Below are 14,167 nucleotides of genomic sequence, written 5' to 3' on the forward strand. Positions count from 1 at the left end.
TTTAGTTTTGAGTTTGCAAGTGTGGTGGTGACATCCAGGTGATGATTGTCCTGATAAAAAGAAAATCAGGAATCTTTTTAGAAAGGTTGTTCACCTGTGGCTTTATGCCTTCATTTTGATACAACTAACTGCCAGAAAGAGAGGGGAGACTTAATTGCTGAATCTATTACTGAGGTCTGAATCTAGAACAGCCATGGGCAAACTACGGCCCGCGGGCCCGGATTCGGCCCGTTTGAAATGAATAAAACTAAAAAAAAAAAAAGACCGTACCCTTTTATGTAATGATGTTTACTTTGAATTTATATTAGTTCACACAAACACTCCATCCATGCTTTTGTTCCGGCCCTCCGGTCTACTTTAAGAACCCATTGTGGCCCTCGAGTCAAAAAGTTTGCCCACCCCTGATCTAGACAGTTGATTTGGGAAACTTCTGCTAAGGCATCCAAACTTTTTTGATTTGTTAATTGGCCCTACTTGTTTCACTAAGTTTGTTACATAAGTTGCTCTAGGTTGTAAAGCAGCTCAATACAACTGAAATGTTATCCTTTGAGCTTTCCATTGGCTATGGATATCTAAGCAGTGTCTGTCTAGTATTCCTTTGAAACCAACAGATATGAGAGTTCCCATCTAGTCACCTTGATCACTGTTGAGATCACTTTAATCATGCTATACACCTCTTTCTCCCCTTAGGATTTAGGGGCACGTTGGAGGAAGACAAACCTTCTATCCCTAATTAATGGTAGTTAAGGTGTTCGTTGCTAAAACATTTCTTTAACAACTTGCACTTAACAAAATGCCAGAAGATATCAGAAGATTTAGCTGTACTCCAGACAAATTCAAGAACAGATTAAGGTTTGTTTAGATTTATATCCTTTTTAGAGCCTTGTAGCAGGAGAAGTTTTTAACTTGAAGATTACTTAAAAGACAAAATAATTATTTGCAAAATAATGTTGATTAATGTATACAATTTTTATTATAGGCTATTCTATAATGCATATTTATTTTATACTTAATGCATTTTTAATAGTTAAATAAAAAGACATTGAGTTTATTAGTTAAAAACTTAGTTTCCTTGGCTCATAATGTTGGTGAATAATTTTGGCTCTGACATTATAGCGTCTGTTTTTGTTTTCCAGTAAATAGGAGTTAGTAGAAAGAAGCCAATTATCCTGAAAAGAGAAAATTTTCCAGTTTAGGATAACTTATATTTTCAGCTCACTGGAGGTGTGGTGGCTTTTAGTGTGTTAAATTTAGCATATATTGTAGTTAATTTTTAAAAAAATCTATGCAATTTTATTTCTACATAAATTGGTTTGCCAAGGATATAAAGTATAACATCTTAAACTTGTGGTGAGACTCTTTTAGCCCTGCTTTGGTCTTTGACAGATGTAGAATTTAAGATATACTAGTTTCCAAAGCAGTTAAGAGATTTGCCCCAAATCACATACCTAACTGGTTGCAGAGTTGGGACGAGGAATGGATTTCTTGACCTCCGCGTTTGGGCTCCTTCTACCATGTCAGGCTCCTTTTTTAGAAATGTGGACCAGAAAACCTTGAATGCACTTAGTTTAACTGGTCATATTGCTGGCACTTAATGATGTTTAGTAGGAACAATTAGGGTATTTTTTCCTTGTTCTTCCGTAAAATACACTTTTTTTTTAGATTAACCATTTTAAACTGAACAACTTAGGGGCATTTTTGATGCAATCACAGTACTGACCAACCATGACCCTACCTATTTCCAAAACATTACCTTCACTCCAAAATAAAGCCCCTGGCCCATTAAGCAATTTGAAAAGTTATTAAGCAATTAAAATAAAAATCTTTACTCTGACAAGGTCAACAATAGCAGTTTGTATTATAGGTCACCCCTAGTGCTTTGCCACCTACCTCCGATTTGCCAATGAGAAATAGAATCCTCTTTATTATTTAGTAGTAGGTATATTACCTTATAAACAATGGCAACATTACAAAAGAAAGTGTCAGGCACATAATGATTAACAGAACTAATAACAGATTTGCATTATGCAAATTATCTCTAATCTTCACACTAGCTTTTCTGAATGGTTGCTATAGATCAGATAAGAAAACTAAGGCTTGTTCAGTAAGTCCAGAATCACTTATCTGGTAAATTGTGCACCTGGGGTTTGAATCCATGTCTGTTTGATTTCAAAAGTTGGGTGTTCTATTTGCTAAATCTGAGGACTTTAGCATAGCAGTGGTTTTCAACCTTCCTAATGCCGCGACCCTTTAATACAGTTCTTCATGTTGTGGTGACCCCCAACCATAAAATTATTTTTGTTGCTACTTTGTAACTGTAATTTTGCTCCTGTTATGAATAGTAATGTAAATACCTGATATGCAGAATATATTTTCATTGTTCGCAACCCACAGGTTGAGAACCGCTGGATAAGGGACGGGGAGTTGAGTTTGCTGGTTCTTGTAATAACTGCAGTAGTAGCCACTCTCTCCTGACCAGTTATGATCTGTATTCCATAGGAGAAAAGAAAAATAGGAAAACCCTTGGAACCTTTGGAACTCTCTAATGGACATAATTACAAACAAAGAAGAAACTGCAATGTAGCTTCTGAGATTTGTTCTTAAAAATTCTCTCTATATTTCCTTTCCATTTATTTTTAGTGAATTATTTCATTTTATTTTTTAAATACGTTTTTATTGATTTCATAGAGGAAGGGAGAGGGAGAGATAGAAACATCAACGATGAAAAAGAATCATTGATCGGCTGCCTCCGCACTGGGGATCGAGCCTGCAACCCAGGCATCTGCCCTTGACCAGAATTGAACTCGGGACCCTTCAGTCTGCAGGCCAATGCTCTATCCACTGAGCCAAACCAGCTAGTACTCATTTGATTTTAAAATCATACATTGATTTGCTTGAGTAGTTAATGACTAGTCTTAACATTACTGGAACTTGGTTGAATTCTCATTTTGAGATACTTTAAAAAAGTGGTGGTTCACTTCCAATGAAAAATAACTCAAATTGTGCTGTTTTGAAGAATTTTTGTAATTACACTTGCCCCTATTAAAAACAAAACTAATTTTAGCTTTTTTAAAGTTTGAAAGAACTTTTATTAGGCCAGTTTTCAGTTATTTATTTGAAAGTAGCTAGAAGTTACCCACCTAAACCCGTCATTTTTTCCCCTGTGCTTTGGATGACACCACTTTCTCCGAGTAATAGGAACTAGAGTAATTTGCTTCAAAGTGCTGGGCTTGGAGTGAAAAGATGATACCAAGGAAAAGACAGCTTCTTGGCTACTTTGGACAGAAGAGCTCTTACCAGGTTTTATGAGCATAATGAGATTATAAGCTATAGCAATAGCAGCCATCTCATATGTTCTGAGTTTAAGTGTATTGATAGTTATCCAAAGAAATAATAGATTTTTCATAGTGACCTTGTGGCTTTTGCTGGTATCTAAACAGTAGGTACTTCCATAAGTAGATTTCAAGCTTTTAAAAATGCCCTTGTAACTTGGCTCAAACGTTAACACGTTATTTTTCTGTTTTGACCTAGGGATGAGGTTTCATTCTCTAGAACCAGCAGAAATGTGTCATGAAGAGTACAGGCTTTGGTGTTGGTCAGATTTGTTTCAAATCCTTTCTCTGCCACTTACTAGCTGTAATACCTTCTTTCACCTTTTAACATGAATATAATACCTCACAACTCTGCAGAGTAGGATTAGAGGGTGATGTCTTTAAAGGGCTCAGCACTGTGTCTGGCACATACTAACTTGTGTTAAAATTGTAACTGTTGTAGGAAGAAGTCTAAATTTTGGTAGCCTAGACAAATACCAACGTAATGCAAATACAATAAAACCTCATTTAATAATGAATACTGTTCTGCAATCAATGCATTTTTTCTTGGAAGTGTGTGTGTGCAGGTGTGCGCGTGTGTGCACTGAAGTGCCATGTATCAGTTTTCATGATTTTCTGCAGCAATACCTGATATGCAGAATATATTTTCATTGTTCGCAACCCACAGGTTGAGAACCGCTGGATAAGGGACGGGGAGTTGAGTTTGCTGGTTCTTGTAATAACTGCAGTAGTAGCCACTCTCTCCTGACCAGTTATGATCTGTATTCCATAGGAGAAAAGAAAAATAGGAAAACCCTTGGAACCTTTGGAACTCTCTAATGGACATAATTACAAACAAAGAAGAAACTGCAATGTAGCTTCTGAGATTTGTTCTTAAAAATTCTCTCTATATTTCCTTTCCATTTATTTTTAGTGAATTATTTCATTTTATTTTTTAAATACGTTTTTATTGATTTCATAGAGGAAGGGAGAGGGAGAGATAGAAACATCAACGATGAAAAAGAATCATTGATCGGCTGCCTCCGCACTGGGGATCGAGCCTGCAACCCAGGCATCTGCCCTTGACCAGAATTGAACTCGGGACCCTTCAGTCTGCAGGCCAATGCTCTATCCACTGAGCCAAACCAGCTAGTACTCATTTGATTTTAAAATCATACATTGATTTGCTTGAGTAGTTAATGACTAGTCTTAACATTACTGGAACTTGGTTGAATTCTCATTTTGAGATACTTTAAAAAAGTGGTGGTTCACTTCCAATGAAAAATAACTCAAATTGTGCTGTTTTGAAGAATTTTTGTAATTACACTTGCCCCTATTAAAAACAAAACTAATTTTAGCTTTTTTAAAGTTTGAAAGAACTTTTATTAGGCCAGTTTTCAGTTATTTATTTGAAAGTAGCTAGAAGTTACCCACCTAAACCCGTCATTTTTTCCCCTGTGCTTTGGATGACACCACTTTCTCCGAGTAATAGGAACTAGAGTAATTTGCTTCAAAGTGCTGGGCTTGGAGTGAAAAGATGATACCAAGGAAAAGACAGCTTCTTGGCTACTTTGGACAGAAGAGCTCTTACCAGGTTTTATGAGCATAATGAGATTATAAGCTATAGCAATAGCAGCCATCTCATATGTTCTGAGTTTAAGTGTATTGATAGTTATCCAAAGAAATAATAGATTTTTCATAGTGACCTTGTGGCTTTTGCTGGTATCTAAACAGTAGGTACTTCCATAAGTAGATTTCAAGCTTTTAAAAATGCCCTTGTAACTTGGCTCAAACGTTAACACGTTATTTTTCTGTTTTGACCTAGGGATGAGGTTTCATTCTCTAGAACCAGCAGAAATGTGTCATGAAGAGTACAGGCTTTGGTGTTGGTCAGATTTGTTTCAAATCCTTTCTCTGCCACTTACTAGCTGTAATACCTTCTTTCACCTTTTAACATGAATATAATACCTCACAACTCTGCAGAGTAGGATTAGAGGGTGATGTCTTTAAAGGGCTCAGCACTGTGTCTGGCACATACTAACTTGTGTTAAAATTGTAACTGTTGTAGGAAGAAGTCTAAATTTTGGTAGCCTAGACAAATACCAACGTAATGCAAATACAATAAAACCTCATTTAATAATGAATACTGTTCTGCAATCAATGCATTTTTTCTTGGAAGTGTGTGTGTGCAGGTGTGCGCGTGTGTGCACTGAAGTGCCATGTATCAGTTTTCATGATTTTCTGCAGCTTGTCCTCCTTTTCTCAGAAATGCTTGGCAAATATCTCCATTGATTGTTGTATAATTTACCTCAAAGAATAGATGGAGCTTCCTATACAAGCTAATGATGAGGCATTTGTTCCCCATAGCAGTCCTTCAGTTAGGTCTTTCTGTGTTGCATGCTAATAGATTCTTACCACCTTCAGAGATGTCTGCTTGCTGAATGCCCAAGCTTATGTCAAAGAAGAAAGCTCTGGTTGCCTGGGATTAAGGAAGTACACAGTGCCTGCTTATTTTTATAGTATACTTTATCATGATTATTGATTTTAAAGCATGAAAAGCTGTAGTCTGTTAATTTTACTCATTACTTCCCAATTACTTGTATCTCCTCAATTGTTCTGTTCAGAAAAGTGTACAAAAGATTAAGTAGGGTTGAGGTTATGATGAATCATAATCCAAGAATATCAGCTATGGATGGGACTCTTTGTAGATCAGCTACACTGATCCTCTTACCTTGTGGATGAAAAAACTGGCTGGTAGAAGTTGTGACTAGCTCAAGGACACAGGATAAGTGACAGGTCTGATTTCCAGTCCAGAGTTGTGAAGGTAACCTGGTGGAGTGGAGAAAACACTGGACTTTGGAGTCATATGGTCCTGGTTTTGATTTCTGATTCGACCATTTATTAACTATGATCTTTAGCAAGTACATCTGAGTCTCTTTCTTGCTGTTATACTTTGTTTGCAGGGTTGTGAGGATTATGAGATGTAGGAAAGCACAATGCCTGATATATGCTGTGGGCTCAATAAGTGCTGCCTGTTGTATTGTGCTGTTTTTCTTGATTACTTACAACAGGTCATATGGCTGATTATTCTTTATGAAATGAGAATCAATGAGAATGTTGATATTTTTGCCAAATCCTTCCACTGAAAATCTAAGTAGTTGTTTATTAGAGGAGGACTGCTTACTGCAAAATGAGTGCAAAATATTCACCAAGAGCTTAGTGAATACTGCTCCAAGTTGTACAGTGTTGACATGGTTCTTTCCTGGGAAATTTCTGTATTCCTTAAGTGAAATGGACCTAGCATATGGAACACCAAAATCAACCTTTATTTTATTAGACCAGCAGTTCTCAAACTTTTAAACTCAGGACTTCTTCACACTTAAAAATTATTGAGGACCCCAAAGATCTCTTATTTATGTGAGTTATATCTGTTGATATTTATATTAGAAATTATATCTGATAAAATTTTATATATTACTATTTAAAATAACTTGTATATTAACACAGATTGTATACATAAATATATATTTTAAGATTTTAGGTTGTTAAATTTTTGTTTCAAATTATAAAAGTAATATCTGTAAGTTAAAATAATAGAACCAAAGTAAAAAATGAAATTATTTCATTTTTTTCATATATGCACATCGGTCCCTGCAGTCAGGAATTAGCATGTATTCTTCAAGAACTATTTTTATGTAATTAAAATATTCTCTTCCTCTCTCCTTCCCTCCCTCCCTTATTACAAATGTTGTTTGGTGACTTTTAAAAAATTGTATATATTTAAGGTGTACAGCATGATGTTTTGATATACATATACCTAGTGAAATGATTACTACAGCTGAGCTTTAAACATATCCATCTGTCATATAATACCTTTTTGTGTGTGTGGCAAGAGCACATGAAATCTACTCTCTTAGCAAATTTCTAGTATCCAGTACAGTATTATTAATCATCATGCTTTACAATAGATCTCTAGACGTATTCATCCTACATAACTACAACTTTGTATCCTTTGACCAACATCTATCCATTTCCCTCACTTCCCCCAAATGATTTCTTTTTAATGAAAAATAGGTATTTTTCAAAACAAAAAAAATTTAGAAGAGTGAGCATTGCTTTACATTTTTGCAAATCTCATTAATGTGTAACAATAAAAGATAGCTGGGTTTCTGATAGCTACCTGTACATCTGTTGTGGTATGTTCTGGTTGAAGTGTATTATAAAGAAAATTTGGCTTCACACAGATTTGAAGTTGGAAATGTGGAGGAGTATTTTAATAGCTTTTTCATATAATTGGATATTTTCTTTTGATACTATACCAAAACTTGAAAAATGTTAGTTTCTTAATGGAATCTGAAAACAGATTAGTAAACTATTTTATTCTGTCACGTAAAAATCCATTTGGTCTGTTACATTTTGAATGGATCTTTTATCATGAATAACATCATGCTTTGGACACTTGGAAAATATTGGTTCACTGAATTATATTGAGCTTCCAAATATGACACATTTCATTACATAATACTACACACATTATGTAGTCTCTGGAAAACTACACTCACGAGAAAATGAGAATTAGAAGGCATATAATGTCTTAGTTCTGCAAAAAGACTTCCAGGAGTCCAGAGAACTGTAGAGTTGGACAAATGGGTAAATTACAGGTAGTGACCAGGTTTGCAAACTGTATAATCTGGAAATTATTTAATGGCATGGATTATTGTACAAGGCCTAAGTCTTAGGAACCATTTTATTCCTTGAATAAAGAGTGGCCTAATTTTGAAAAGCAGTGAATTGGTCATTGAATATCTGAGTGCTTTTTATATATGAGACATTGTATTAAGATGCTACTAAAGATATGCATTATGGAAAAAAAGATTCTTTCTCTTTAGTGTTTTGTAGACTGGCTGTAGAAGCAAAACATAATTTTTGTTTGTTTTTGTTTTTAATCCTCACCTGAGGATATTTTTCCATTGATTTTTAGAGAGAGGGAAAGACAGAGAGAAATATTGATGTGAAAGAAATACATTGATTAGTTGCCTTCTGCACGCGCCCCACCAGGGCCCAGGCTGGGGAGGAGCCTGCAACTGAGGTCTATGCCCTTGACTGGAATCAACCCGGAACCCTTTGATCTGCAGGCCAATACTCTATCCACTGAGCCAAATCGGTTAGGGCTAAAACATAATTTTGTGAAAAGATAACTAATGCAAGTGTTCTCTGTAACAAATGTGACATACAATGCTGGGTAGAATAGTTTTAAATAGGTGAAATGAGAAAAGTGAGCCCTTAAATGGTTAGTTACTCAAACTACTTAGTAGCTAAGAAGTTGTAGCTGGGATTTGAACCCTGGTCTGTCTTCAGAGTGTCTTTACCTTTTCATTTGGGCCATAAGTTAAAGGAAATATTTTTTTGATTGTAGTGAGGATCTTGCAATTTTTCAGATAGCCTATTGTGTTTGTGTTGGAGGGGAATTGGGTGGTAGTTATTCTTCCCTTTTAAATGTATTTATTGGTATTTGGATTCTAAAGCTTGTTTTTTTTATTGTTATTAAGGCATTTAATCTACTTAATGCCTTTATGAAATTATGGTGAAATAGTAATGAATAAAAAATTTCCAGATCTTTTTTTCCAAGGTGAGGTTTTACTATATTGGTGAGGAACAGTTTGTGGGCTCTTACAGCTTGTTTTAGGTCAAGAATTGACTTACCTTTACTGACTAATACATTGTTCTTTGATTGAATAATATGGTTATAGTTTTTTGAAAGAGTATAGTGGCTTGCAAAGCTTGTTTAAGGGAAAAAATTCATTTGTACTGGCAGTCAGCCAATATTTTATAAGCTACAATTTTCTTTTGAATAGCTGGTGGTTTGTAGCACATAATTTGTGGTTCTTCTGAACTTGTAAAGAGATTACACATATTTAAAAATGGCCTTATCACTTTAATGTTTTAAGCAATATACAACTGTCAAATTCTGTTATGTTATAGTGTTCTTGTGTTTTTTTTAACTTAATTTTCCTGGGCTGAGACTCTATTTTAAATTAATATTTTGTACAGTGTGATTGCCCCACTCCTCCCCCAAACTCAAAATAAACCTAAAACCAAAAACTATTTTGGTAAGTCATATAACAGGCACAGCTAAAGGCAAAGGAAATGTGAATCTCACTACGTCAGTCAGTCTGCCAAATCCTTGCAGTATCCATGCTATTCCATTCCTTAACCACTGCTGCCCAGATATGTTGAATTATGTGGTATGTGGGTTTGTTTGGGTGTGTTTAGTGTTCCCGCATGACATTTAGTTTTAAATCAGTTTCTTCTGATGCTGCCACTGCGGCTTTTTTACACGCAGGTGGAAAAGAGCACTTCATTTGATATGCTTCATGTTCTATATACCTGTTCCTCATGGTTTGTATGTAGGTAGTTAAATTGTCCTGAGATTATTTAACTTTCTTCCTTTTGATTTTAGGTTAAATCTTAAATTGACTATGGTAATCTTTTTGCTTGAAAGATTTTGGAAAGCCAGATTAATAGTTCCATTTTTGTATTTATAGAAGTTTCATAGATAAAAATGAACGTAGCATTCAACTTCAATAACAGTCCATCTGTATAATTTTGTCACTTCAAGAATGTTACAGCCCTAGCCTGTTTGGCTCAGTGGATAGAGCATCGGCCTGTGGACTAAAGGGTCCCGGGTTCAATTCCGGTCAAGGGCACATGCCCGGGTTGCTGGCTCGATCCCCAGTGGGGGGCGTGCAAGAGGCAGCCAATCAATGAATCTCTCTCATCATTGATGTTTTTATCTCTCTCTCCCTCTCCCGTCCTCTCTGAAATCAATGAAAATATATTAAAAAAAAAAAAAGAATGTTACATAAATGGAATCATACAGTATGGAAACTTTTAAGATTGGCTTTTTTCACTTAGCTTAATTCCATTGAAATCTAAGTTGTTGCATATGTCAATACTTTGTTCTTTATAGCTGAGTAGTATTCCATGTCAGGCAGGTCTGTCACTGTTTCTTTAGTCATCACCTGTTGAAGGAAATTTGGATTGTTTCCAGTTTTTAGCTATTAGCAATAAAGCTGATGTCAACATTCATATATATAGGCTTTTGTGTGGTCATAAATTTTCATTTTTCTGGGATTAATGCCCAAGAGGGCAACTGCTGGGTTGTATGGTAAATGCATTTTTAGTTTTGTAAGACATTACTGTACCTTTTCAGAGAGGCTGTAGCATTTTACATTCACACTAGCAATGTATGAGTGGTTCAGTTTTTCCACATCTTCACCAGCATTTGATTTTGTTACTGTTTTTTGTTTTTATTTTTTAATGTATTTTTTGTTGATTTCAGAGAGGAAAGGGAAAGGGAGAGAGGAGTAGAAACATCATTGATGAGAGAGAATCATTGGTCAGCTGCCTGCTGCACATGCCCTACTGGGGATCAAGCCTTTAAGCCTGCAATCTGGGCATGTACCCTGACCGGAAATCAAACCATGACTTCCTAGTACATAGGTCGATGCTCAACCACTTAACCATACCAGTCAGGCTTTTTTTTTTTTTTTTTTTTTTGTAAACAGAAGTATTTATTTCCTTTTTTTTATACCAGTGTATTTTTTATAATTATATATATTTATTGTTGACATTATTATAGATGTCTCCCATTCCCCCCCTATCCCTTTTACACCACTCAGTCCAGCCCCTACTCACCTCCCCACCCAGGACTTCACCACAGTATTGTCTGTGTCCATGGGCTATGCATATCCTGTATAATAAAAGCCTAATATGATAAGTGTCCAGTCATCCGGTCGTCCGTTCAAACAAAGCAAATATGCTAATGATATGCTAAGGCCACTCAGCTGCTCACTATGACGTGCACTGACCACCAGGGGGCAGATAGTTGACTGGTCGACCAGTCACTATGATGTGCACTGACCACCAGTGGGTAGACGCTCTGACTAGTAGGTTAGCTGGGGTCCAGCCGATCGGGACTGAGTGAGAGGCTGGACATGCCCTGAAGCCCTTCTGTGGTCCCTCCCTGGCTGGCCAACCTCCTGCGTACCTCCCTGGCCCCGATCGTGCACCGGTGGGGTCCCTCAGCCTGGCCTGCTCCCTCTCGCAATCCGGGACCCCTTGGGGGATGTTGGAGAGCTGGTTTTGGCCCAATCCCGCAGACCAGGCCAAGGGGCCCCACTGGTGCACGAATTCATGCACCGAGCCTCTGGTATGTATATAAATTCTTTGGTTTATCTCTTTGTCCCCTTGCCCCCACATTGAGGTATGTCAGTCTGTTCCATGCCTCCATGCTTCAGGTCTTATTTTGTTGGTCAATTCATTTTGTTCATTAGAGTCCACAAATAAGTGAGATCATGTAATATTTGTCTTTCTCAGATTGGCTTATTTCACTTATGTGTCATGTCTTAAGAACTCTTGACTTACTTATGTGTCCTAAAGATTTTCTCCTGTTATTTTTTCCCTAAAAGTTTTTATAGTTTTACATTTAAGTCTGTGATCCCCTTTGAATAGTTTTTTATATAAAGTATGTATTTTAGATCAAAGTTTTTTTCTTCTTTTTGGGCCTGTGGATGTTCAGTTCCTCCAACATCGTTTGCTGATAAGGCTATCCTTCCTCCATTGAATTGCTTTTGCACCTTTGTCAAAACTCAATTGGGCATGTTTGTGTGGATCTATTTCTGGATTCTCTATTCTGTTCCATTGATCTATGTGTCTATTCTGCCAGTACCACACAATCTGATTACTGTATCTACATAAGAAATCTTTAAATTGGGTGGAATGATTCCTCCTTTTTCTTCTCTTTTCAAAATTGTGTTAGCAATTCTAGGTCTTGATAGGAATTTCATTAAATTGATAGACTAATCTGGGGAGGATTGACAACTTTATTATGGTGCATCTCTACCATTGGATTTAATAGAGAGAAGTTGTTTTGTAGAGACAGTAGTCAAAGTACATAAATTAGATAGAGATATTTGTTAATAACTAGCAAAATGTCAACTTTAAACCCCCCCCCCCCTTTTTGGTGCTAAAAACCACCATTAATAGAGCAATGGAAATGGAAGCAATTGTTCATTTATTCATAAACTAGAGGCCTGGTGAACGAAATTCATGCAGGGTAGTGTCCCTAGGCCTGGCCTTCCTGCCTCCCCACCTCCTCTTTCCCTCGCTCCCTTAGCGCCCCTCTGCAGCTGCTGGTTGCCTGCCATGTTCCGCGCTGCCCCCTGGTGGTCAGCGCACACCATAGCAAGCAATCGAACTCCTGTTCTCCTGGTTGAACTCCCAAGCAGACAATTTGCATATTAGCCTTTTTTATACATAGATATATTCACTTAATATTCTATGAGTGTCTGTTGTGGGCCAGTCACTTATTTAGTCACTGGAATACATTGGTAAATAAGACAGGCAGTGTCCCTACTATCATTGACTTTATGTTTCTGTGGGGAAAAGATAAATAATCAAATATATCATTTGGGTTTGCAGAAAATTAAAGTAGGTGGGTATTAAAATACGAGAGTGATAGCCTGGCTGGTGTGGCTTAGTTGGTTGAGCGTCATCCCTTGCATGGGTTAGATTCCCAGTCAGGGCACATGCCCAAGTTTTGGGCTCAATCCCTGGTGGGGGTGCATGTGGGAGGCAAACAATCAGTGTCTGTCTGTCTGTCTCTCTCTCTCAAAATTACTAAAGACATACTTTTTTAAAAAGATAGGAGAGTGATGGAGTGGCTACTTGATTGAGATCTCATTTGTGGTTAGATCTGAATGTTACGGAAGAGTCAGCCTTAGGAAGAAAAGGGATAAGACTTTTTCAGTCAGAGTGAGTCCAGTGGTACAGTGCAAGGACACAATGGGCATGTGGGAGGAAGGGAAAGGAATATCCAGTGATTGGAGTGTAATGGGAGAGGGGGAGAGGGCAGGATGAGATAGAGATAGAGACAGAGATAGATAGTAACAGAGGAGTTCAGTGAGTACTCAGAGGTCAGATCAGCTGGGACTTCTTAAGCCAGGGTGAGGAGTATGATTTTTATGCTGAGGGTGATGAGAAGACATCAGAAGATTTTGAATAGGGGAGTAAAAAGGTTTGATGTTTTAAATGATGACTCAGTTGTTGTATGGAGAAAGGATTGTACGTATGGACCAGAATAAAAGCAGGAATATGAATTAGACTGTTTCAGTTCAGGTAAAAGATGATGCTAGGAAAGGATTCAGGATATATTTTAGAGGTAGAATTAATTAGGATATGTTGACAGGGCTGACTTGTTTCCTTTTAGAGCTTGGATGGATGGTTATTGGTGTTTAGTGAGATGGGTAAGAGTTGGGAGAGGAGTAGGTTTAGAGGAAAATAATTCATAGTTCTGCTTTCATAATTTATTTTCATTGATAGCAGACATTAATTGGATAGACAAATCTAGAGCCTAGGTAGAGAACCGGATTGTAGGTATAGTATGGTGATCTGTCTATAGACATTTAGAGTCATGAAACTGGGATAGGCCATTTAGAAGAAAGTGTGATGAAAAGCAAGGGGGCCTAGGACAGAGCCTTGGACCACTGGAGCTTTATAAGGTCTGGAAGAAGTGGAGGCAGAGCCAGCAAAGACTAAGTTTTAGCCATTGGTGCCTGTCTCTTTTTAGTTTGCACCCTTGAATTCATTAAGTTGAAAATATTAAAGAAAATACACTACCCTAATGTTTCGTTTGGTGTGGTGAATAAATAATAGAATTTTTATATGCCTAACAGTGTAATCCTATATAATAAAAGGGTAATATGCAAATTGACCCTAACAGCAGAACGACTGGGAATGACTGGTCACTATGACACACACTGACCACCAGGGGGCAGATGCTCAATGCAGGAGCT

The 14,167-nt window shown here is 37.0% G+C and overlaps 1 protein-coding gene across 6 annotated transcripts in view; it reads left to right on the top strand.

Moving 5' to 3' along the window:
- The first annotated feature begins 692 nt into the window (after positions 1 to 692).
- Positions 693 to 14,167, top strand: part of STRBP (spermatid perinuclear RNA binding protein) — a 127,306-nt gene continuing 113,831 nt past the window's right edge. For 3 of the 6 annotated variants that reach the window (XM_014528893.1, XM_005880902.2, XM_014528894.1), the window contains exon 1: positions 693 to 852. The gene's annotated coding sequence lies outside the window, so the exon portion shown is untranslated. The remainder of the gene's footprint in view (positions 853 to 14,167) is intronic. The other 3 variants (XM_005880904.2, XM_014528896.1, XM_014528895.1) reach the window with 1 other exon arrangement.

Source organism: Myotis brandtii, unplaced genomic scaffold (assembly GCF_000412655.1).
Source record: "Myotis brandtii unplaced genomic scaffold, ASM41265v1 scaffold658, whole genome shotgun sequence".
Classification (NCBI taxonomy): Eukaryota; Metazoa; Chordata; class Mammalia; order Chiroptera; family Vespertilionidae; genus Myotis; species Myotis brandtii.